The sequence below is a fragment of the Neovison vison genome, chromosome 1, assembly GCF_020171115.1.
Source record: "Neovison vison isolate M4711 chromosome 1, ASM_NN_V1, whole genome shotgun sequence".
Taxonomy (NCBI): Eukaryota; Metazoa; Chordata; class Mammalia; order Carnivora; family Mustelidae; genus Neogale; species Neogale vison.
In genome coordinates, this window is record NC_058091.1 from 77,936,374 (window position 1) to 77,962,815 (window position 26,442).

At 35.8% G+C, this 26,442-nt stretch overlaps 1 pseudogene; it reads right to left on the reverse strand.

Annotated features, from left to right (window-relative positions):
• Positions 1–14,464: 14,464 nt before the first annotated feature.
• LOC122896948 lies at positions 14,465–14,596 on the reverse strand (annotated as a pseudogene).
• Positions 14,597–26,442: the final 11,846 nt, after the last annotated feature.

Sequence of the window (26,442 nt, forward strand, 5' to 3'; positions counted from 1 at the left end):
GACATGGTTTATGGAAGAAAAGTGGGTGAGGCTAGCTGACATAGAGTGAAAATCAAGAATTGGAGACTAAGATGGTGAAAAGGCCATCCACATGGACACTGCAGCCACTCACAGTGATGATATCAGAAGCCATGACAAAAAAGGAGTGAGGCAGATACCAATGATTCCCATAAATGTGATGGAATGATCTGGAACTGAATGAACGACAGTGCAGAGTTGGGGCAGAAGGTACACATACAGGGAGCAAGAGGCTAAACAGATCGAGGGCTGGTATAAGAGGTGCTGCACTGTTCAAAAGCAATACTAGGGAGTTAGAAGGATGCCAATGCTGCCTCCCATGTCCAAGAGAGTTAAAATTATAAGTATTTTATACTGAGGGAAGATCTATGGGAAACTATTCTCAGAAGAAAGCTGATTTTTCACATGAAGCAAGAAAATGGATAAAGCATAGTGTGAATAAGTTATGAAGGTAGTGGGATTTATCAGCATTGAACAAAGACTCTGCCAAGTCAGAGTGGATAAATTTAGGAGGCAGAGCTGGCCTCGTGAGCTTGCAACCTGTGTAGTAGCACAGGGTTCTACTTTAAAGAAGGCCCCGTGCTTGACTCTTCTGTTCTTGTCTTGAAATTCTTCATTTTAAAATGACCCCACACTTCCATTTTCAATGGTTCACTCAAATTATGTAGCCAGTCCTGTTTGGAGGAGGCGGAGAAATGGAAGCATGGTGAAGCAAGAAGCTGTGCAATCCCATCGAGGATTAACGTGTGGAAGAGACTAAGGAGATTGCATTTTGAGGAGAAACCAAGAATGGTGCAGGAAGAGGTGTGGCTGTAAGGTTTCAAACGACCTACCTCCGATTTTGCTGTCTTCAGGGCCAGGCTAGCTGAGACCTGGGCCAGAGAGGCATACAGCAGTCCCTACCAGTCTGCTTTACATTGCCATTGGCTAGTGTGCTCATTTCCTAGGGCTGCTATAACATACCTCCTCAAACTTAGTGACTTGAACCAGCAGCATTTTATTTTCTCACAGTCTGGAAGCCAAAGTTCAAAATCAAGTTGTTGGCAAGACAGTGCTCCTTCTGAATGCTCTAAGGAGAATCCTTTTTTGCCTCCATAACTTTTGGCTATAGGTCATCATTGGTGCTCCTTGGAGTATAGCTGCCTAACTCCAATCTCTGCCTGCACCTTTACATATTCTCTGTTTCTTCTCTGCGGTCTGTATTTTCCTCTTATAAGATAGTCATCTGATTTAGGATCTACCTGGTTAAACCTGGGTGATCGAATCTGGAGCTCCTGATCTTAATTACATCTTCAAAAACCCTTTTTCCAAATAAGGTTACATTCACAAGGACTGAGTAGGATTCAAACATATCTTTTCAGAGACTGGCCTTCAGTCCACACAGGAAGGTTGGCTGAGCCACAGAAATAGCCATTCTGAATGACACTGGGGGCTGATAGTTTTTCAAGTCTATTTGGAAAACCAAGATATATAATAATGTGAAGCTTATCAATGTTCTAAAGTTTTCCAACCATGAAATTTAATACATATGAAACTGCCTAGAGAGACTTGACATCCCTAGAAGTGGCTGTCTTTGGAAACAAGATACACTGAGATGTTGTGTACTTGGGACAGTGTCCCACTTGGTTATAGAGAATTGACCAAATGGTACCTTCCACTCCTCCTCTTCTTCAGCCATCTTCCTTTCTGGAGGACATATGTGGTCCCTTGCCAGGTACTATGGAGAGTCTACAGGATGATTGCATTTCATCGCTCCCTGAAAATATAAGATTCAGGACTGGAAGAGTGAACTTGTGAATCTGCAGCAGAGGCTGAGCTAGCTTCCCAAACCATAACTCATAAAGAACAGTCTTTAAAATTCTTAGAGAAGGAAGAAACAAATGTTGAAACTGCTTCTAACTGTACTACCCCATCCTCCTCCTCCAGCTGACAGGCACTCAGAGAAATGGTTGAGTAGCTACCGAAATCAAATGGATTCCCCTTAAAAGGAGTCACACTTTTCTGCTTAAAATAGAACAGGAGCCATAAATTCCATCTAAGGTTCCATCCATTATTTTCTGGGTGATAGTAGTGAGAAGATCCCAAGTTCTAGCAACGGAGCATCAACATAACTGGGCTGAGATTCCCAGCAGGTTAGAGAGGCATCCATCTTTGGGTGACCTTGAAGGAAGTTGCCCTGAGACAGAGTTTGGATGACATAGTGGTGTTGGCAGAAGGGAGTGGAGCCTGAGTTGCCCAGTGGTGACTCTGCTCCTATTGTGTGGAAGAAATGATATCACAGACCCACATACATCAAGGGCTGGTAATCCAGCCATCTGAGACTATACAGTGAGGCAGAGAGAAGAGGAAGAGAGTGCTTTCATCTTAGTATTTAGAGTAGAAATTTCATAGCAAAGTATTCCCATGATCATTACAGTTTCTCTTGCTCCTAGTCAATGGATCATCATTTCACATAGTAACAGTGTATACAAAAACTAACAAATATTGACAACCAGGAATCTTGGATTCTGATCCCAAATGGCAATGCCATTAATAGTGTGTACTCTCACTGAAGTCAATTTTCTCTGAAGGGAAACAGAAGTTTTATGATCAAAAGATTGTCCTGATCTAAAATTCTATAAAAGTCTGAATTGACTTTCTTAATCATTCCAAACTCCTCAGCTCAAAATCTAGAACACCGTACAGACCCATCTCAATCTGACTTCAATTCTTATAATTTCCCAACACAAATCCGTTTTCCAGACAAGCTAGTCAATTTACCAGTCCCTGTGACTGACTTTTGTGTTCCAGTATTCATAATTTGTGTAGGAAATATGCTTATTTTCATCACCTTTTATGCTTAGGCAATGTCATTTAATTTCTTCAAACTTCTGTTTACAAATAACCTACTTAAGGAGACCTCTTGAATTTTTTCCATCTCTGATCATTTGTTCAAACATATGCCATGAGTTTGAGGAGTACAGCATTTTAAATTAAAAGAAAAATGGTATTTTTCTCAAGTTTTTGGCATGTCCTTAAAACACTTTCATGTATATTAAATCTTCTAATTATATTGCAAGCTTCTTAGCAGGAAGTTCTTATATTCTGTAATAGTAATGTCCAACTTCATCCAGTAAACGAGACAATGTTTTAGGACCAATAAAAATAAAATTGCTAACCATGGAGTCATCCACTGGTACAACATCAGCAAAGTTCTTGGCCCAGAGTAAGCATTCCATAATTTTTTTTTTGTAAATATATAAGTAAATCAATCAATACCTTTCTACTCAACCATGATTTTATACACACACACAAAAACACACACTTAAAAACACCAACCATTCTTCCTCTTTTCAATATTATGACATTTCCCCAGTATGTGGTAGTTTATTTGGCCAAATTAGCTTTATTTTTACAACATATTTTAGAAAGAGCTAAAATATTTTAATAGACTTTTATTTGAATTGCTTCTGTATACATTCATAAAATCAGAGATGAGTGCTTTAAGATTAGGTCATCATAATTTTAAGAATCAATTAATAACAGAGGGGATCTCGGCATCTCTAGAGTTGTCTCTGTCTCTCTTTTTTTTTTTTATATAAGCTCTATGCCCAATGTGAGACTTTAACTCATGACCCTGAGATTGAGAGTTGCATGTTCTACCAACTGAGCAGCCAGGTCCACTAGAATTTTCTCTTATACATTTTATCAGAAGTCCGATAGCATTTGCACAATACCTATTATATTATTCATAGTAAATATTATTTATTATGGCCCTGTAGATAACTATATTAAATCTAAGTTGTCTTATAGAATGAGTAGAGTCGTTTTTTATTTGAGGCAAACTCTAATTTAACATAATTTAAGTTTCAATGATGGAAGTTAGGGTGGAACTTCCCAAAAAGGGAGACTCCTGAGCTGTTCCTGGGGCATTGGACTTGAATGCTACACTCTTAAAAATTTCCTTGGAAACTGTGAATTTAAACAACTCAATTGCAGCCCTCTTTTTTTTTTTTTTTTTAATTTTTCTTATACAATAGAGGAGTTAGAAAAGCTGTAAAAATTAACAGGCATATATAAATCTAAGGCAAATGCAATATTGTGATTTGTAAGAAATACTATATTTTGGTCATTCAGATGAATGGTGACAAAAATGTATTTCTCATCTGTATTTGGTTTTCTTCCATGGTTTTTGGCTCATTGTTCCCAAAACCTTTGGAACTTCCTGTGATAAGGGTGATAAAGTACCTTTTGTTATGTTAATGAATCACTTTTGGAAAGTTCTTAAGTAACCTAAGCAGAGGGAGCTGATTTCTAGGAGGACCAGCCATGTGATTAGAGGTTGGAAATTTTAGTCCCAGCCCTAGACATCCAGGGAAGGGAGAGAAGCTGGAGGTTGAATCAGCTACTGCCAGGGACTTAGTCAATCATGACTGTGCAATGAAGCTTCCATAAAACCCCAAAATACCCCAAAAAGGGTTGGGAGAGCTTCCAGGTGGGTGAACACATGGAGGCACCTGGAGAGGTCATAGATACTCCTCTCTCTTTCCCCATACTTCATCCTATGTATCTCTCCATCTGGCTGTTGACTCACATCCTTTTTCCTATCCTTATCAAACTGGTAGATGTGTTTCCCTGAGTTCTGTGTGTCACTCTGGCAAATTAAAAGAACCTAAGGAGGAGGTCACTGGAACCTCCAGTCCACAGATAGGTCAGAAGTATAGGTAACAGCCTGGGGTTTCCAACCAGGGTCTAAAGTTCATGAAGTATACTTAGAAGAAAGGCAGGCGGGGACAAGGGGGCCCCCCACCCTAAGAGGAAACCGCCTTAAAAGGATATTACATCACCCTGAAAGGAGCCCTCCACTGCTTCCCATGTGATAGATGACAAAAACCTTATAGGATGACAGGCACAGGGAGGATTAATCAGATTAAAACAGCCTACCAACACGCTCATAAAAACCCCTAGACTTAGAAACTACAGTGACAACCCTCTCGGGTCCCCTCCCTTTTTGGGAGCTTTGTACTCTATCATTCAATATACTATCACTCAGTAAAACCTTGCTTTGCTGTCCACCACTCTGTCTGGTCTACCCCTTCATTCTTTAAAGTGGCATGACCAAGAACAGCAAGCACACAAGGAGAGGGAAATCTTATAACAAAAGGGTGGGGGTGGTGTGGAGAATAACTTTGTAGGACTGAGTCCTTAACCTATGGAATCTGATGCTATCTTCAGGTAGACAGTGTCAGAATTGTGTTGAATCCTTGGACACCCTGCTAGTGTCTGAGAATTGGCTGGTGTTGTGGTGGGAGACTCCCTCACCACATTGGAAATGGGTCCCGGAACCCGAAAGAGTTAATGTCAGTAGAGCAAATGACAACAGAAAATCATATGCTTTAATTTAAAGTATCTTAACAATTGAAATATAATCTTTAGCAGTAACAGTTGTCTGGGTTTCTTGGATTAGATATATTTTATCCATGATTCTTCTTATTAGTTGTAGCCCTAGACAAAAATTTAATGTAAGTAAAGCCTGTCTCCCTTCTGCATCTTTTTCATCTTCTCTTCCCAACTATATAAGTTCTCCTGTGAGCCGTGAGTGGGTTTATAAACACACTGACCCCCTCAGGACCATTGTGTGCAACATTCTTTGAGGTCAGCAGTAAAGGAGTAAAGGGGAGTAATTGACATTGCTGAAGAAAACTTTAGAGAAATAGTAGAGAAATAGAGAAATAGAAATAGAGAAATTTAGGGAAAGAGAACTAAGAGAACTTAAGAGAAATAGAAAAATATCTGAGAATGAATAATTGATTTCCAAAGGTTAGAGTTTAAGCACCACTCTGATACCTATGAGGGAACATCTTCCTTTACAAATGAGCTATAGCATTACCAATTAATAGAAATGCATATGATAAATCTTTTCCCCAACCTTGTATTGATTACAACAAAAGAGGGGAGAGGTTTGGAAGGAACAAAGAGTGACTGCAATCTTTGCAGACCTTGAGGACTTACCAGACAAGGCCCATATTTTCCTAACTTATTCCAAGGTATTTAATGAAGATTCCTTTTCTTAAGTAATAAGGAAATTTTAATATAGAATTCTATATTGGTTGACAAGTTCTTTTTCCCAATACTTTTTAAAAGTTGTTATACTTTGTCCTAAGTACAAAATGTGTTTTTATTCTGTTTTTAAGATTTTCTCTTTGCCAGTGATTTTAAGTAATTTTATCATGAGGTCTTTGGTGTAGGCTTCTTCATGTTTCATGCACTTGAGGTCTATTGCATGATTTGGGTTGGAAACATTTCAGTAATTTCTTCAAATAATCTTTCTTCCTCCCACACCCCACCACGCCCCTACTCCCGCACCCCCGCCCCTTAGGATGTTAATTGACACATAGGCTTAAGCTAGTTAACATTTTGCCACAGATCACGGTCACTCTATTCATTTGGTTTTGGTCTTTTTCTTCTCTGTGTTTTATTTTTAATAGTCCTTTTGCTGTCTTCAAGCTCACTGATTTGTTTTACTCTGTAGGTTTAATCTACTGTGAATTCTATACAAGTGTCCATTTCATCTCAGATACTGTATTTTACATCTCTTGCAGTTTGACCTGGGTCTTTTACATATCTTCCTGTCTCTCTTTACTGTGGTCCACCTTTCCTCTACATGGGATATAGCTACAATAACTTCTATGATTTTATCACCTATTAATTCCATAGTCTATGTCAATTTTGGATTGTTTCAATTGGTGGCTTTTTCTCTTCACCTTGGGTCATATTTCCCTGTTTGTTTACATGTGTGGTAATTTCGTATTAGATGCCAGACATTGTGATTTTGCCTTGTCAAGTGGGGGATGGATAGTTTTGCATTCCTGTTAGAACTCTTTAATTTTTGTTCTTGGCCATAGTTAAGTTACTTGGAAAGAGTTTATCCTTTTGAGGCTGTCCATTAGGTTTAATGAGGTAGGATTACAGAGATTTCATTAATCTAAGGCTTATTTTGCTCTACTACTGAGGTAATAAGTTTTTGAGTACTCTAATGTGTTTGAATTATGACTAAAATCATATGTGTAAAAACATGAACTATTCTCAGCTCTGTTTGAGCTTTAGTGATTGATCTTTATGTTCCTTTGTGTGGTTTTTGTTTCCTTACATGCATAAACTGGTTTGTACCCAACTGAAGAGTTGGGGGTATCTTGTGGAGATTTCAGGAGTTCTTGGTCTGTGAAGTTCTCTCTGTGCAGAGACCCTGCCCTGCAACTTATAACAATGCTGTCCCCTCACATGACCAGTTTCATCTCCTCAACTCTGAGATAAGACCAGACTCAGCCTGGGTTCCCCCTCCCTGAACTATGACCAGGAAGTCCTCTTCAGACACTGAGCTGAGGCAATCATAGTGCTTAACTTGTTTGTTTACTTGTTCTCAGAGATCACTACCCTGGTGCTGTCTGATGTTCAATGTCTAAAAACATTGCCCCATATATTTTAATCTGCTTTTAAATTGTGTCAGACAGGAGAGTAAATCTGGCCCCTATTACCCCATCTTTGCTAGAAGCAGAAGTCCATTTAGTAATTTGTTTTTTATTTTTAGTTTTAGTTTTTGCTTTTTTCATATAAATCTTTTCCATAAAACACTTAGTAATAGTTCACCACACAAAATGGACTTTTTAATAAATGTTTTAGATTGAATGAAATAAATATTAAAGAGAAAGGAGAAATTCTATTCACTTACATGCTGCTCAGAGAAAAATTCTTCTGCAGAATTTAGTGAAGGACACGATTCTAAGATAACAGTTCTATTCTCAGTTCTATTTGTAACAACTTCTCTGGCCTTAACTTTTTATGCCTACATTTTCATATAAAATGGTAATGGATATTGACAGTTCTCTCTAAAATTAAGAAAGGTTTTTCTACATTATACTGAAATAAAGACAGTCTTAACTAGGATAATTTTGGAATTCTATCTATATTGCTTCTGAAGTACTTTAACAATTGTGAATTTTATCTGTTTATAAGTTAGCCATTATCAATAAGGAAGCTGATTCCAAGTCATGCTCTGGAAATCACCTGATAAAGTCACCACTGATAGTCACCATATATATCTCAATAGTCACCAATATATCTCAAGGAGGGGGAAAAGTAAAAATTATTTCTCAGTTCAATAATGATAATAATCTCAGCTTTCACATTAACTGAATGACTTAATGAGTCTTTATTAATAAGTGTCCCTATTTTTTCACAAAATATCTCTGATAGTTATATATAAGCAGCTTATGCAAATTTCTGCTGTATTTCAGAAGTAAAGGCATATAACCTTGCGGCATCCAATTCCATTCCTATCACTCTTGGTTCATATCAAGCCCTATCAGGCATTCAAAATAAAGAAGATTAAATAGCACAAATACATGAAAATATTCTGTATTTACCCTAAAACCCGTGTGTGCAGATCTGTAGACACATTTGACCTAATGTGTTAGGAGATTTAGTTTCATTTCAGTAAACAAAGTCCCTCAGTAAAGGGACAATTTATGGCTGAATATGTTAGTTTGGCAGCACACACCTTTACCATCAATGATTCTTTTAATCTGTGAAAGTTTATGACAGAAAGTGACCTCCAAACATTCTTAAATTTCAAACCAAAAATATTAACATTACCTGGCCCTAAATATCAGAGTTATGTACATCGTCGCTATGCAAGATCCCCAGACCAGTAGAATTCATATTCATTCATATTCATATTCATTCAACAGGCAAGGAGCTTGTTAGAAATGTAGGATCTCAGACATTACCCCAGACCTAATGAGTCACAGGATGCATTTAATGAGACCCCCAACTGATTTGCACACACATTAAAGTTTGAGAAGCACTCCTGTACATCACCTCGCATCCCTAACTCAGTGGCTAAACTCAGGGTTTTACACTAGATAAACTATATTTTTCTTACTCTAAGGAAAGTCAGACATCTCACCATTGTACAGTAATCCTGGCATTGAACCTAAATTCTGTAATGACAAATGCAACTTATAGGCAAAGTTTCATGTGCAAGAGTGAGGTGTTGTAGAAAATCATTCAAGAAAGCAAGGATCTTTCTTCCCTGAAAATATGTCCCATATCTCTTGATTCTGAACTATAAGGCAATGCATATGACTATACAATATTAAAAAGGCAACTCCACGATTCTTTCAATGATTAGAATTTTCCAGAATTTATACAAGCTCCTAATTTAAAATAAAACCAATTTTCTTGTTCTGATAGAAAGGCTGGATATAATTGTTCAAAAACCCAATCATAATAACAGAAATTTAGATCAAGAAGGGATACTAGAAGTTTTTTAGTTCTCCTATTTTAGATGACCTCCTGTTATTTAAAGGGAAGTAATTTCCAATAAAAAAATGCAGAACTCATTATCTTCTGTATAACTGACACTGCCAACTTCCAAAAATAACTGATTATAAAATCGGAGTCCTCCTGTCAAGGCCTGTGTTCAGGAGGGAGTCTCTCGAAGATTCTCCCCCTCCTCCTCCCCCCGGTGCGCACTCACTCTCTCTTTCCAATAAATAAATGTTTTAAAAAATAAAGGAAAATACCACCATATAACATAAAACTGTTAAACTAGATTTATTTTTTTTTAATGTATAAAGGGAATGAAATAAATATATCAGCCACCTGACCTTTGTTTACTGAGATTAAACATTAAATTTAGCTCTTCACTTCCTGGAAATTAAGTCAAAAAAAGGGAAGCAAAACAGAATATATAACCAGTTAGCAGTTGCAGTCCCATGTATAGAATCTCAGTTGAGGATATTAATAACCACATAGTTCATTTTGCTTTTTAAAACCTTCTATACAGATTATCAGTTTTTTGAACCAGACTTTTATCTGAAGAGGTATATTCCTACAGCAAATGAAAGATGGCTGTATTTGGTTCCATGTCATTCTAACTGTTGAAAAAAGCCTAATATATGGGGAAAAAAAAAAATCTAAATCCTATTGGCTAAATCCTGAGTAAAGGAAACTGGTAAGAACAAAGATCTGGTTTAATTTTTTAAAAATGAAAAATTTTGACTTCCTAATGTTTAATAAAGTCATTTTTACCTGGTCAAAACCCTCTAGTTAGGTATCCATGAAACAACCTGTATTATGTAAATAAATTGTTTTTTACTCAATACAAATAGTCAATCCTTCCTTATATGAAGACACTTTGAGAACTAATAGTTTTCACATACATTTGATATGGGCTTATTCTCTGACAATGTTGATATTCAGACCAGAAACAGAATACTGCATTCTTGACTTGGGTTTCAAATACTGTCTTGAAAATTGAATTTGAATAAGTTCAGATCTATGAGAAGTTATTTTACAAAGGATAGTAAATGGATGTTTTTCATTTCTAATAAAGGAAGTAGTAGAAATCAGTCTATTGAAGAAGAAAAAGAGCCAAATAGTAATTTCCAGTAGTCGTTCAGTTATTCAGAGGAAAAGCATACAGTCATTAAAAGTTTGTCTAACCTGGCAATGTGTGTGTACGTGGCAGGGGGGAGGGTGGGGTGTGTGTGTGTGTGTGTGTGTGTGTGTGTGTTGAGAAATAGAAATTACATGAAAGACCTTCCTAACTATAGAATATTTAACAAGGAAAAAGTGGATCATGTAGAATTCCGCCTCCACCCCACTTTAGTTATCTCTAAAGTTAGGGATAACTTAGATAAACCATAACCTCAAATGGCTGAGAATGTACATGTTTTGTTTCAATTTTTGGTTTTTACATTTTTTTTCCTTAAAGTAAATGTTGTGACAGATATGCCCATGAAAGGAAGGGTCAATTCTTTTTTTTTTTTTTTTTTTTTAAAGATTTTATTTATTCATTTGACAGAGGTCACAAGTAGGCAGAAAGGCAGGCAGAGAGAGAGGAGGAAGCAGGCTCCCTGCTGAGCAGAGAGCCGGATGTGGGACTCAATCCCAGGACCCTGGGATCATGACCTGAGCCGAAGTCAGAGGCTTTAACCCACTGAGCCACCCAGGCGCCCCAAGGAAAGGTCAATTCTAAAGGAACCATGCAGCTGGGGAGTAGTTTAGCATTGGCAGACTCTCTCCATGCTTTTATCTACTTCAATCTACTCCCCCAATCCTTGTCAATTGAAGTCAGTTATCATCTGTGTGCAGAGGACAGCCCTGTGGGCAGAACACTGAGCAGCTTCATCTCGCCTCTATCACTTTTATCTCCAGTCTCTCCCTGGCCATGTTCTGTGTGACTGACTGTCTTTTCCCCTTTGGCCACACTAAACCAAGAAAAACGGCTGATTGTTCTGTCCTTACGAAAACCCTGAAAAGCTTGCCCCAGGGTTTAAACTATCATCTCTGTAAGATATATGTCTGTATTGATCAAATTAACTAAAAAGCTAAATAATCTACACTTTTTTTTGTAGGACACTGATAAAAACCTATCATTTTACTGTCTGCCTACATTTATAAACTTCTACTGGAGGGAGAAAAAAGTAATTCCTTTCCAGCATACTTAGTACTCCTAAGCTAAGTGCTTTTCCTTCCTTACATAATCCATACAACATGCAAGGTATGCAGTATCATTGCCTTTAACATAAGAGTAAACTGAGGCACAGATAGATTAAGAAATTTACACAAGATCTTATAACCTTTAAGTGGCAGAATCAGGTTTCAAAACTTAGGTATGTCTAAACATTAGGCCCATGATCTTCACCTCCTTACTATATGATTTCCCATAAACAAACCTTACAAAGTTTTCTTTTGAATCATCTTTGATATAAAATAGCTATTCATGACATTCTTCTACCTAAACTACACTTTAAGATGATATCATATTTCCTAACAGCCCGCTCAGATCTCAAAAAGATAAATGTTTTAATTGGAACCATTCTTCCTTACCAAGAATTTAGCATTTTTATATACTTCACGCTTTCTTCTCTGCATGTGTTTAAATATCCCTCCTTTTTTCCTCCTGATCCTGATTTTTACTCATTTCTTCTGATTTCCATTGATGTCAAGACACATGTAATAAGTGCAGAAGCAACAAAAGATAAAATATTTCAGAATAGCTAAACCCTGAAAATTCTGATCTTTTCCAGAGACTATGACATAGTGAATACTTGAGTATCTGGAATTAAAAGAATTGGTTTCTTATTATTAATGAAATCAATTCTGTTTGCAAGAACATGATCTGTTTCATTATCTTTTTTTCACTACTGCTCCCTGTTCTTTATGATTTTCTTCATTTTCATAATAATTAGATATCAATAACTCATTTATCTCTTTTATAGAACACTAGCTGGCCTAGGACAGCCTCCTCCTGAACATCTGCATATTCTCTTCCAGTCCCTGGTGTAAGGTGAGGTCAAAACAGAGGCATATTGAATTTTTATTGGGTCCTGTGCTTTTAAAAACTTTTCTTACATTACACAAATAATTCATGAACATATTCTGTTTTTTTTTTTTTTTACAAATTAAACATGGAGATGATATCAAGCCACCTTTGAAAGCCACCTTCAACTTTAAGTCCTAAATTCTTCATAGGCGACTATCTCTACCACAAATTTAATATATTTATTTCCCATCCTTTCTTAATATTTCTGTATACGTGTCATGTAGATCTAGAACAACTTTACATATTTTTTACATGTTTGTGTGTTTTACATACTGTAGATATTCTGCAACTTTTTTTATTGTACAATGTCTCTGTATTCTATTGCTATTACCAAACATGAGTATGACTCATTCTTTTTAACTGTTTGCAAAGTAACAATTTTGTTTCATAGAATAATATTAAGATTCATTTAACCACTCCTCCTACAGAAACATTTAAGTTCTTTCCAGGATTTTATTGTTATAAACATTGCTGGAATAAGCATTCATTTTTATGAATCCTTACATACATTTATCATTCTAGGGTAGATACTGAGAAATGGAATTTCTGACCACATATTACCCTAAGAATATGTCTGTGGTAGGAAGTTGTATTAGGATCGTAAAGGCTCAGGCATTAAAGTAAGAACCTCCTCAATCCTGAAGTCAAGAGTTATAAAAAGTCTAGCAACTTAGCAGCTGTTGTATTTTTGCAATGGAAAACATAATGTAGTGGGAATCAAAGGAAATGGGACACTAACCACTCCTTCAGCTAATTAGAAGTTGTGCAGTCTTTCCAGACTTCCATATTCTCACTCACAGTACTAGGGGATGGGACTAGATGATTTACTTCTCAGAAATATTCCATATCTACATGGCATATTTCTGGTCTTCCTTTATTCATTCATTCAACAAGCATAAACAAGGCATATATAAGAATCTACAATGTTTCTATGCAGACAGAAAAAGAAATATTACCAGGAAGTAAAGCAATGCATAAACAGATATTCCTTAAACAAATTTATCTAGACCACAAAATGTGTGTTTTCTAAAAGAAAAAAAAAAGAAAAAGTACAAAAATTAAACACTTCTCATTTTCTTAGTTTGCAGTATTTGTTTGAATTAAGCAGCTGCTTGGTATACCTTTATCTGCAAACAATAAAATCTGGAGTAAAGATATTGCCCTCTCCTACCACCCCACTCAGGTGAAAGCATAAGAAGATTTGTTCTAACAGGTGGTTACATGTTTTCAGCGGCCCCAAAGTGGTAATTGACCAGAAGAGGCCAATACTGGGACATAGCCAATACTGGGACATGGAGTTCTGGTGGCTGTTTCTTGTGTCTCCAGATTTGTAGCTGTCCATTGAACTCAAGGTCCAGCTGCTGGATTGTTTTCCAAAATACAAGAACTCCCATCTGCTGTATCATAAATTACACATAGCATGCACACACATTGAATTAAAAAAGGACGTCAAGAAGGGGAAATATGGGGGAAGGGCTTCTCAAGAAGAGATTTTTGAATTTAATACTTATGAAAAATGAATAAGAAAAATATAGCTTTTATCAAGGTCTTTAAGATTTCTCCCCTTGAGCACTGAGCCTATACATCTCTTCATTTATTTAAGCTTTCTTTGAAGTTACAGTAGCTTCAAAGGCAAAAGAACTATGTGAGGACACAAAAAAGATGAATCACCATAGACAGTGTAAAGTAAATAATGACACTGAATTATCAGCCTGCTGAGAAGACAGTCAAAAGTAAATTATTATAAAGTATAGCTATATTAAAATGAGGAAAACAATTGACATATCAAGACTGCATCTAACAATTACAACATAAATAATGAAAAACCTAAGTAAGGAAGAACCATAAGTAGGACCCTGTTTATCAATACCATCCTTGGTTAAATAGATCAGTTTATTTTCAACATAGACAATGTCTACACATACAAGGTGGGAAATTGAAACACTGGGTAAGTGACTTCAAAGCATGATTTCACTAACCCTTTGTCGATTATATCACTTTGGTTAAACTTAATTCGGTTCAGAGACTATTTATGATGCACCAGACATTCTATTAATTGCTAAGAACATAAACATGATCATGTGATTCCTACCAAAAAGAGTTTAACTTCCACTGGAAATAGTTCAAAGTTCTCAAAACTCAAAAGCAAATTAATTTCAAAGTGTGTCATCTTTACACTTGATCTTAGCCAAAAGGCCGAGAAGCGATCAAAGTGTGTCATCTTTAAACAAAGAAAACAAAGGGGAAGAGAAACAGAAATATAAAATACATAAATATACAAGATAGTTACAAAAGTATAAAATACATATATGTTTTGCAAGAACTCAGCATGATTAACATCCTAAGAAAGTAATAACTCCAAAAACATTAGGAATCACTATTCTGGAAAATCCAAGAAAATATATTTTTACCAAGTTTTAACATTTTGTAACCAGTTGTTGGAGGGAAGCAGGATAATAGCACGGAAAGGACACTGGAATTAGAGTTAAGAAACTAGATTTTAGCTATGCTCTTCCATTAACCGGCAGTGTGTAATTACATAATTTCCCTTGTATAGACTTGACTTTCTTTAGCTGTGAGAGTGGGAGGAAATTAAATAATGTATGGAAACGTTCAGCTTTAACCAGCTATTAGGCTTTCAGTTGTTTGTGTAGAAAAGTCGAAAATAAAGATGGGTGGGATAAGTGAGTTCAACAAAAGCCAAGTAAACTTAAAAGGTATTCAATTATTCAGAGGACCGTCTGCTGTTCTTTGTATATCTTACCTCACTGTATTGGATAAATACTCCTCCATTCATCATAATACTTTGAGATGAAGGTATTTACTGAATTTAATTTTTTGAAACAACAGTAATTTCACTAGATAGCTTATACTTAGTCTCAAACTTCCATTTTAAAAACCTTTCTTACTAGAGTCAAGCCACTTTTCTGACCATGAATAAATAATGTGGTAAATGTAACATTTCTTTGGCTCTGTTCACTTTTTAAAGCTATACTTAAATCTCCATGGTGTAAAAGTTAATATGTGAGATAGGAGATATTTTTACCTAATATTTTTTTATCTTTCCTCTAAATGTGGTATTTAGGGAAAAAATCCACTAGATTGTTAATCAGTGTTTTATAGGACTCTAACATGTTGCTGTGTGGTTTACTTATTAAATTCATTTATGCAAAAATAAAACATCTGGTTAGAATTCTATTCATGGTTGAGCTAATCCAGGATTTATTATAATTTCTAATTGATATTTCACTTTCGTACAGACATATTTAACCCGTGGTTTGTAGATGTAAATTTTAATTTGACTTATGCATTTGCTGTTCACCTGAGATAGGACAAAATGGTACTAATTTGGGGAAATATGTACCAAAAAGTTAGGGATATTGCCCTATCTTATACATATAACCATTCTTATATTCTTCCCATTCCTGATATCTTTTCTTAATGATGAACTGTAAGCACTTTAATTAGATCTTATTCATACTAATTGTCAACCTATACTTTAAATAGTCATTTACTTCATCTCTAGTTAATAGTGATATATAATCTCTTATAGGTAAGATTAGGTCCTTCAGTTCTATACGTACTTTGTATGCTAAGTGGTTCCTCATATATCAAACCTTATAAAGAATTCCACTCAAATCATTTTTCATCTCTTCCAAGTGCAGAACTGGGCCCAGCGTTGTGCATTCAAGTGAGTGCTGTACACTCATCATCCAAAAACTCATCTCAGGTAGACAAGTAAAGGTAGCACATATAATTCAAGGCATAAATATAATCCGCTGTCTGGTAGGGGCAGGACTGGTGACAGCAGTGCTTGTTAGATCTCTCCCAGCAGTACTGCCATCTCTCCTCTCATTTATCAAATTTCCCAAGTAACCTCTAACAAGACATTCCAGGACTGTGGAAAAGCTATGAAAGGCTTAAACTTAGCTGACACTCCCCCTGATGTCAGATATGGTATATTCATACATTTCAAAATAGTGGGGCAAGGGTGCCTGGGTGGCTCAGTCCTTAAGCACCTGCCTTCCGGTCAGGTCATCATCCCGGGGTCTTTGGATCGAGCCCCACCTTGGGCTCTCTGCTCAGCAGAAAGCCTGCTTCTTCCTGTCCCACTCCCCCGCTTGTATTCCCTCTCTCTCTGTCTCTCTCTCTCTCTCTGTGTCAAGTAAATAAATAAGATCTTAAAAAAAAAAAAATAGTGGGGCAGGGTGTCAGGCCACCAGAAAAATAATAGCTAAGACCCTCCTTTCATTCCTCTATGACTTCCCAAATTAGACTCATTCCTCTGTGGCTTCCCAAGCTAGACTCTCCCACAGTGCAAAGACACAAAATACTAACTCTACAGTCTCCATCCATGTGAAACATCCATCTTACATCCAAATGAAAGTCTGTTAATCCTAACCATCGGCCTTTCTGCTCTATACTCACTGGTCTCAGAGAATCTTAAGGAACTCTTTACCTCTCAAGTTGAAAAAATGGTTTTTAAATTTTAGTTTGTGAAAATAAATGAATAAATAAACTAATCCCAAAAGACTATTCCTATTGTTATTCATATGATCAGCATCATTATATCTAGAATAAAACTAAAAAGACACATTAGGATTATATCTGCAGAATGCGTGTGTGTGTGTGTGTGTGTGTTTTAATTAAGTAAATGGTGGGAAGGGGTGTAGGGCTAACCTAGCATCCTAAAGTAATAGCAGCAAAGATTTAATGGAATAACCTGGTAAACAAAGGAAAATGTTAAAGAGGTATTTCAGGGAATCATTTGTGAACAATTTTATTCTCCAGGATGAATTATATGTTGGGAAGAATGTAAGAATGATTATATGGACATATAACTAATTTATGTCCTACTGGTTTATTACCCATATCATTATTAGAATAAAAATTCTCAATTCTAAGAATAATTGAATATGACTATTAAGAATGTGTAAGTCCTTCCATTGAAGTGCTTTAGCACTCTTGTGTCACCATTTATTGTCTGCGTAATGTAGAAGACACTATTAATATTTCTGTTTTAAAGCTAGTAATAAAATTTTCTGAAATATATTCTCAAAATTATTAAATACTATATTAATTTGTTCAAAATAATCTTCACCAAAGCTTAGCTTGTTTGATTCCTACAGTGTATTATGCAATGAAATCAAACAGCAGCCCATATAATCAACCTATTTGAGAAAAATAGCCAAAAAAGAAAAGAAAATATTAATGATGGGAGTATTTTTCCGTCATGATTGCTAAAACTATTCCATATCTTAATCTCTTCAGATTATCTAGTATTAATACTCAGTTGATGATTATGAAGTCAGGAAAACAAAACATAACTTGCAGAGTGGAAGATGATAAAACGCAAGAATAAGATGTCCAGATTTCCAATACCTTATTGAGTAACTGTTTCTTTCATAACTACTGTGTGTTAAGTACCATTTTAAGTCTTAGGATATATAAAAACAAAACATGAAAATCTCTGACCTTGCAGAGCCTCTATTCCAATTCTACTTAAAGATATTCGTGTGTAAGGATACATTACTCTGGCCATCATTGCCTTTATCGCGGACTGTACAAAGGTACTGCACCTCTACAAATACCATCCATCACCAACTAGAAGGCAGCTATCATCCCAGGCACACAGGGTGGAAAACACGGCTGGTCCTCTATTTCTCTGTCTAGCCTCTTCTGCAGGTAACACCATCCCTAGCTTTAACTCCTTTGAAAGATATTAGTTACAAACATTAGTACATATGAGGGGGGGAAAAACCAGACTTTATATTCAGAATCTGTTTGTTTAATAATATAATGTGGTATAAAACTGCTTTTTGCCCTTTGGAATCATTCCCGCTCATTTGCATCTGAATGAAAGCCAAAGCCAACAGCTGAGTGAGTTGCTGGGTGGTAACCGCATCTCCTTATTCCTCTGTCACGTTCTCTTATTCACCTCTCTTTTTTCATGGCAAATAGAAGAAAATAAAGAGAAGCCCAGGGGCATGACTTGTAAGTTTAGCTTTCTGAAGAACATTTACTGAGGGAGACAGTAAGGCTCAAGGATGACCTGGAAGACTCAAGGACTTTTTTTTTTGTTTAGTATGTTAACCATAATAGTTTTAGTTCCATGGAGGTGACAGAAAATAAACAACTACAGAGCCTCTTATCTATCATCAAGATGCACATCTTTTGAGCATCTACTCTGTATTAACAATGAAACATATATTGTATGGTTCACAGTGTAAAAGACAATCTCTGAAAAACAATCTGAGGGGTTTGAAGGGGTCGGGGGTGGGAGGTTGGGGGAACCAGGTGGTAGGTATTAGAGAGGGCACGGATTGCATGGAGCACTGGATGTGGTACAAAAACAAGGAATACTGTTATGCTGAAAATAAAAATAAAAATAAAAAAATTTAAAAAAAGACAATCTCTGCACTCAAAGAAAGCTCTCTCTCTCTTTCTATATATATAACCACCATGAACAATGGATGACTCACAGTTCACATGTATATATACATATATATATATAAATGTATGCATATGTACACCTACATATATGTTCATGTATCTGTATGGTTCATATGTAAAAGGAGGGCATAAACATTTTTAAAATACAGAATGATGTCATATTTTACATTCCACACCCACTACCTGCCCTATATGCAGACCATTCTTGCCCATAGAGACAGAAAGCTAGAACAAAAACTTCCTAATTGTGATGTACAGAAAGATGCAATCATGCAAACGTATCTTCATGGCTCAATCAGCTAATATTTACTCAGCAGTCAGAGACATCTGGCACAATTAAAGTTCTGCAGTGAGCTCTGCCCACAAAAAGAGATTAAGATGTAATAAGGAAGAAAAACAGAAGTATGATAAAATTCAAATGCACATGGGTAAATCACAGAATTATAAGAATAAACACATTAAGAGGAAGATTAAGTTTGTGTAAGAGAAAATTAATTTCTTTTAAGCCTTCAATCTTGATCTCAAAATTTCAAAGATTTGGTCATTGTTTTTCAACATTTATCTGGCAAGTTAGTTACATGTAACATAGTCTTGCATCTTCTATTCCTAATCTAAGTCCTCTGAGAGACTCTCTGACCAAGCGATTTGCATGACTTCTTTTCTGCTCAGTCTTTCCTGATCATTGCCTGATTTTGATAATAACTAGCAATCATAGGTCAAGATGGAAAGGAATATCTTCCACTGTTAAAGAAATGTTATAATAAAAACAACTCTGACATGACTGATAGGGGGAGAAAATTCTCTAAGCAGAAATCTGCATTTCCTAGGAGACCTTAAATTTCAATACCAAGAAACTGCTTCAGAGGTGAAAAGTCTATTTTATCATTTGGATAGAAAAATTATCTTCTAAATCGATGTGATATAGTAGTTAAATTTATATTTCCACAAAATTACTAGGTCTATTTGAGGAGTGAGTTGATATTCTGGCTGTGTGATTTCCAGCGGTCCTTGGCTCTAGTGTGACCCTAGGTTTGTCTCAAACCTGTGATTAATGGACGATCCTCGACATTTGGCAGCCTAGAGTCTGTAACATAGATCAGCAGACCTCACCTAGTGGTAGCCAAGACAACAAGAATTGATGATAATGATTGTTTCTCCATCAGCTATGATTTATGCACTTTCTAGAGGGAGTAAAAAAGCAGATTTACCACAGACAGTGTCAGACAAGATACTGAGTACGATCCCGTAAAAATAAGTAAACCTTACTCGTCCATTTATCCTTTAATTTTTCATTTTGGAAGCTCACTAAAACAGAGTCAATTGAAAAAAAAAGAAAATGCTAGTGTGCCAGGAAATGAGAAGATACCAGACCAAATCAAATCCTCTGTTGCATTGTGTGATACATGCAGATATGGCGCAGGAAAATTCCAGGGCCAGTGTTGCAGCAGCATAAAAACCCTGGTGTACAAGGAGACCAATCAGCATGAAGCTGGGCAAACCCCGCCCAGGCAAAAAATTTACTTCATTACAAAGAAAATTAATTTTTTTAAAGATTTTATTTATTTATTTGACAGAGATCACAAGTAGGCAGAGAGGCAGGCAGAGAGAGAGGTGGAGGTAGGCTCCCCACTGAGCAGAGAGCCTGATGTAGGGCTCGATCCCAGGACCCTGGGATCATGACCTGAGCCGAAGGCAGAGGCTTTAACCCACTGAGCCACCCAGGCGTCCCAAGAAAATTAATTTTTAAGAGATAAAAAGAGAATGAGGGAAAGGTGATGTAGGAGAAATAAAAATACTTCTAATTCACTTAGTAAATAACATACTAATGACAATAGGCTTAATAATGAGTTATCATTTATTTGAAGAGATGAAAGCAGATTAATGTTGTTACACGCCAAAACGTTTTCTGGAGATCCCAGTGTCCCATCAGAATCAACCAAATTCTAATTCCTAAAGTTTTGTTTTCTATAATTAATAATTAAAAATACTACAAGAATGCTTTTTCATGCTTAGATTCCACTTGAAATAGTTCAGTCTACAGAAGAATCTTCAAGAAAATGGCTTTAGTGTTTGAATTTAAATGTATTCACATAAAATCCTCTATTCTCAAAGAGGAAAACAAATTTTAAAACCTTTAATATATTGGACTAATAACACTGGTCAGATATAAAATAGTTGTTCTATAATTTCAGTATAAAGTCACTGAAAAATATTTTTATATTGTGAAAATTAAAATTAAAAAGTGTTAATTTTACTGAATAGAAAGCATTTTAAAACCAACTTTTAATAATTTCAGGGCAAAGCTGACAGCATTTTCAGTCTATACACACTGTCTTTTCACTTGAATCTCTCTAAATGAGAAACATCTGGTTGTGCTTAATATATATCATTTATTTGACGTAGATCCTTGTGTAAGAATAATTCTGATTTCCTCAGGCTGAACTATGGAGAGGTTGCCACTTTATTATCAGCAATAACATTCATTATTTACAACCTGATCTTGAGATATAGGGCCCAGAGAAAACACCAGAGGATAACTTTCGTTATGTGGTTTAATACTTTCAAGAGATGATATGTCTCAAATTTTAAAATTTGAATGAATAAATGATCAACTACTCAAATACTTCATATTTTTTTAAATGGTACTTTGCTTAGTTACTAATTATTCATTAATATTCATTCACTTCAAGAAATATGTACTTAGTGCCTAATCTGATGTAAAGAGCCATAAAGATGAGTAATATACAAATCCCTCCTCTGTAAAAGTCTAGTACAGGAAATAAAAATAATTCATATGTTCTTGTAAGAGAAGTTAGAGTAAAGGAAGGGGCACAAAAAATAATAGGAAGAGAATTTAAACGAAAAAAGAACTCCAAGGAATTTGATGTACCAGGAAAATCTTCATAGAGGGATATAAAGATGGCTCTTGAAGAATAGGTTAGGACACAGGGACTAGAAGAAAAGCAGGCTATTCCACACAGGGAAAGCACAAATACAAAGATATGGAAATGAAAAAGCATAAGTTGTGTCAGTGCATCAGTGAAAAGTCCAATTTCACTAGAATATAAGACGTTCTATAAGGGTACAATGGGAAATTAACCTGAGAAAGCAAGGTGTAGATAAATTGTGGCAGCCTTAACCTCCTGAGTATATGGAAGAGGTTTGAGCGTGTGGAGTGATGTGATCAGATCTGGCCAACAGAAGATTACATCACCAACCATGTACACTGTGGGAAAGAGATGGCAGGCTCAGAGATCCCAGGCAGGAAAATAGAGACCAAGATTAGGGTGGTGACCTTGGAAATGGAAGGAAGTAAAGATTCATCAGAGAGAGGGACCCTGGACAACAAGGCATATAAATGAATGTAGGAAATGGAAAAGACAAAATAACAAAATAAATAGTTTGCCATCTCGGTGACTACAAAATCAGTGTAGTAACTGATAGTAACTGGTAAGGCCAGATGAAAATGGATTTTGCATGAGAAATTGATGAGTTCCATTTTGAACAAGCAGAATTCAAGACTTTAGGAAGATGTCAAGGGAGAGAGGTCAAAAAACTATATTACCCTTTTTCCTCCACATAAATAGCAACCTTGTAAGCATGAATCATACATGATGCTCATTCATTTGCCAAATCCTCTGAAAATGTCTTGCTTGAATCCTAATTTTATTTTTGTCCATACCTCCCTAGTCTCCTTTCACTCACATTTGAAGTAGAATTGATTTTCCTGTTTCTTTTTTTTTTTTTTTAAGATTTTTATTTATTTATTTGACAGACAGTTCACAAGTAGGCAGAGAGGCAGGCAGAGAGAGAGGAGGAAGCAGGCTCCCCACTGAGCAGAGAGCCCGATGCAGAGCTCGATCCCAGGACCCTGAGATCATGACCTGAGCCGAAGGCAGAGGCTTTAACCCACTGAGCCACCCAAGTGCCCCAATTTTCCTGTTTCTTATTATTACTACTCACATTTCCTTCTAAATCAAGTAATATTCATTAATTTCTTACCAAGCACATTTCTCCTCTCTTTTAACACCATCTTAAAGTAATTCATGCCCACAAAATTTTACATCTTTATATTAAATTTAATAAAGAGATATTTCCTCCTAACTATACTCTTTATTGTTTATTTTTGTCCATACCTCCCTAGTCTCCTTTATGTCACTTAATGCATTTTAAATAAATTTATGTCTTCCCCATTTAAAAAAAGAAGCAACCATTATTCCATTTTTCCTCAGTGCTGGTTTCTGTATTTCTTTTTTCATTGATATTTGACAGCAAATGGATGCTGTTTTTCTGAAAAGATTTGATGAATTCACACATTCTGAAAATCTTCACTCTGTTCAATAAACCTGTTTGAAAAGCAGTATAACTATAAACTCCTAGGACAACATATAAACAAAATAAGCCCAAATTCAAGGTCCATAGTTAGGAGATTCTCACTTTATTGCTTTTACTTTGACATCTCTCCAATCCTGTCTCCCTCCCTGGCAAATGCCCTAATCAAATCATGAGTGGCTCCTGCTTTTATGACCCACGCACTTTTTAATGTAAACCATGTATAAAGTAATACTGTAATCATTGTCTTTCTATCAAAGTATGTGAGATCCTCGAAGATAGAACCATCCCACTTTAATTCTTATGTGCCTCCTGCCTGGCATAGCAGCTGACACATAACATGTGGCCTAATGTTTGATGAAGAAATACATAAAGAAATGAATGTGCAAATGCTGGAGTTAGAACGAATGGCCATTCAGGCCAAAGTGCTTTAGAAGAAATGTGCTTCAGATGTCATATTTTTTCCCTTGATTCTCTCTCCTTCTGGTAGTTTTCAATTTGTTTTTTTTTTTTTTTCCCCAATTTATTTATTTTCAGAAAAACAGTATTCATTATTTTTTCACCACACCCAGTGCTCCATGCAAGCTGTGCCCTCTATAATACCCACCACCTGGTACCCCAACCTCCCACCCCCCCGCCACTTCAAACCCCTCAGACTGTTTTTCAGAGTCCATAGTCTCTCATGGTTCACCTCCCCTTCCAATTTACCCAAATTCCCTACTCCTCTCTAACGCCCCTTGTCCTCCATGCTATTGGTTATGCTCCACAAATGAGTGAAACCATATGATAATTGACTCTCTCTGCTTGACTGATTTCACTCAGCATAATCTCTTCCAGTCCCGTCCATGTTGCTACAAAAGTTGGATATTCGTCCTTTCTGATGGAGGCATAATACTCCATAGTGTATATGGACCACATCTTCCTTATCATTCATCTGTTGAAGGGCATCTTGGTTCTTTCCATAGTTTGGCGACCGTGGCCATTGCTGCTATAAACATTGGGGTACAGATGGCCCTTCTTTTCACAACATCTGTATCTTTGGGGTAAATACCCAGGAGTGCAATTGCAGGGTCGTAGGGAAGCTCTATTTTTAATTTCTTGAGGAATCTCCACACTGTTCTCCAAAGAGGCTGCACCAACTTGCATTCCCACCAACAGTGTAAGAGGGTTCCCCTTTCTCCACATCCTCTCCAACACATGTTGTTTCCTGTTTTGTTAATTTTGGCCATTCTAACTGGTGTAAGGTGATATCTCAATGTGGTTTTAATTTGAATCTCCCTGAGGGCTAATGATGATGAGCATTTTTTCATGTGTCTGATAGCCATTTGTATTTCTTGATTGGAGAAGTGTCTGTTCATATCTTCTGCCCATTTTTTGATGTGTTTGTCTGTTTCGTGTGGGTTGAGTTTGAGGAGTTCATTATAGATCCTGGATATCAACCTTTTGTCTGTACTGTCATTTGCAAATATCTTCTCCCATTCCGTGGGTTTAATTACACATAAAGCCAACCAAGTTAAAATTAATTTTTAAAGTCCCAAGATAATATATCATATGATTAAGAAAAATCGATATGCAATATGTTAAATATATCTTTTTAAATCAATGTTGTCAGCAGTGTTTCTTATAATGCACTTATGTTTACATATAGATTATACTGTATTCCTTTCCATAATATTACCTTTTGTGACTTTTTATGCTTAAGAATGTAGTGCTGTTTTTGGTAGAAGACTTCGGAAATACCAGAAAGCACAAAGAAGGGAAAGAAGTCATTCAAAATTTTACAGCCTAGAAATACAACTGTCAATTTGGGATACACCTTCTGCATGTTTTGATACATGGGACTATAATTTATGTACAGCTTTGCATCCTGGTCTATTTCCTTTTAACATATTGTGAGTACATTCTTTGTCATTAAACATTTTTAGAAAATATCTTTAATGTTTCATTATTCTGTTCTCTTTGAAAACAGTACCATGATATTTTTGCCTAGCCTTCTATATATTAGGCCTTTGTATAGTGTCTAAATTTTTAAGATTATATATATTGCCAAAAAAATAGTGCTATCATAAAATAGCTATCTGGTGAATAACTCTAAATGTTCATCCCTACACCAAGTTGTTAATTACATTTTTAATTTAATCTTCATGATTTTCCATAAGATACATGTAACTATCCACATTTACAGTTGAGGAAATAGATTCAGTGAGAAGAAAAAAATAACTTAGGCTAAGTCACACAACTAGTTAAGAAGTAGAGGAGTTATTTGAATCAAAACTTTTCTGATGCCCAGCTTCTCTTTTACAGGAAAACCACAGCTTTGATAGGACCCTTAAAATTAAATCCAAGAAGACAAATTATGAGTCAAAGGGACCAACATTTTAAAATGCTGCTGCAGGCACATTTGAGAATGTATGTATCTGCTATTTGGCATGATAAGTAATTAAGTTTCAATCCTTTGCCATTTTTAGAGATGAATATTTTAACTCTTATTTATTACCCTTTTCTTTGATTACTAGTGAAGTTAGCTAAAAACTAGTTAACTAGTTTCTTATGACTTCTAGCCATTTTTGTCTCCTATTGGAGAATTGTATGTTCATATACTTTTGCTATTTTTCTATTAGGCCTTTGTGTTTTTCATATTTATTTATATAACTTCTATATACTAAGGATATCATATTTTTCATATTTGTGGTAGTTTCTTAGTTCAAACAATTTTGTTTCAGGTTTTTGACATACAAAAATTCACTCTTTTTTTGGTTCATTTTAGTAGACAAACTTTTAGAGAGGTTTCAGGTTCACAGCAAAATCGAGTAGAAAGTACAAAGATTTCCCATAGTCTTTCTTCCCCCACACATGCACAGCCTGCCCTGTTATCAACATTCCCCACCGGACTGTACATTTGTTAAAATGATGAGCCTACACTGACATATCTTTATCACCCAAATACTACAGTTGATATTAGGGCTCTCTTAGGGATGTACATTCTAAGGGTTTGGACAAATGCATAATGCCATGTATCCACCATTATAGTATCTTAACATTCACCTTTTTAAAAGTCAATTCTATTGGACTTAAATTTGTCTTTTGTACTTTGTAAAGGTTTAATTAACTACTAGATGAACATTTCTTTACAACTATTAGGTGAATTTTCTTTACAAATATTTCGTTTTACTTTACATAGTTTACATAATCATTTTTACATTAATTTATTTTATATGTACAAAAGACAAAAAGCTATAATATAGCTTAAAAAAATAAAACATTACTGA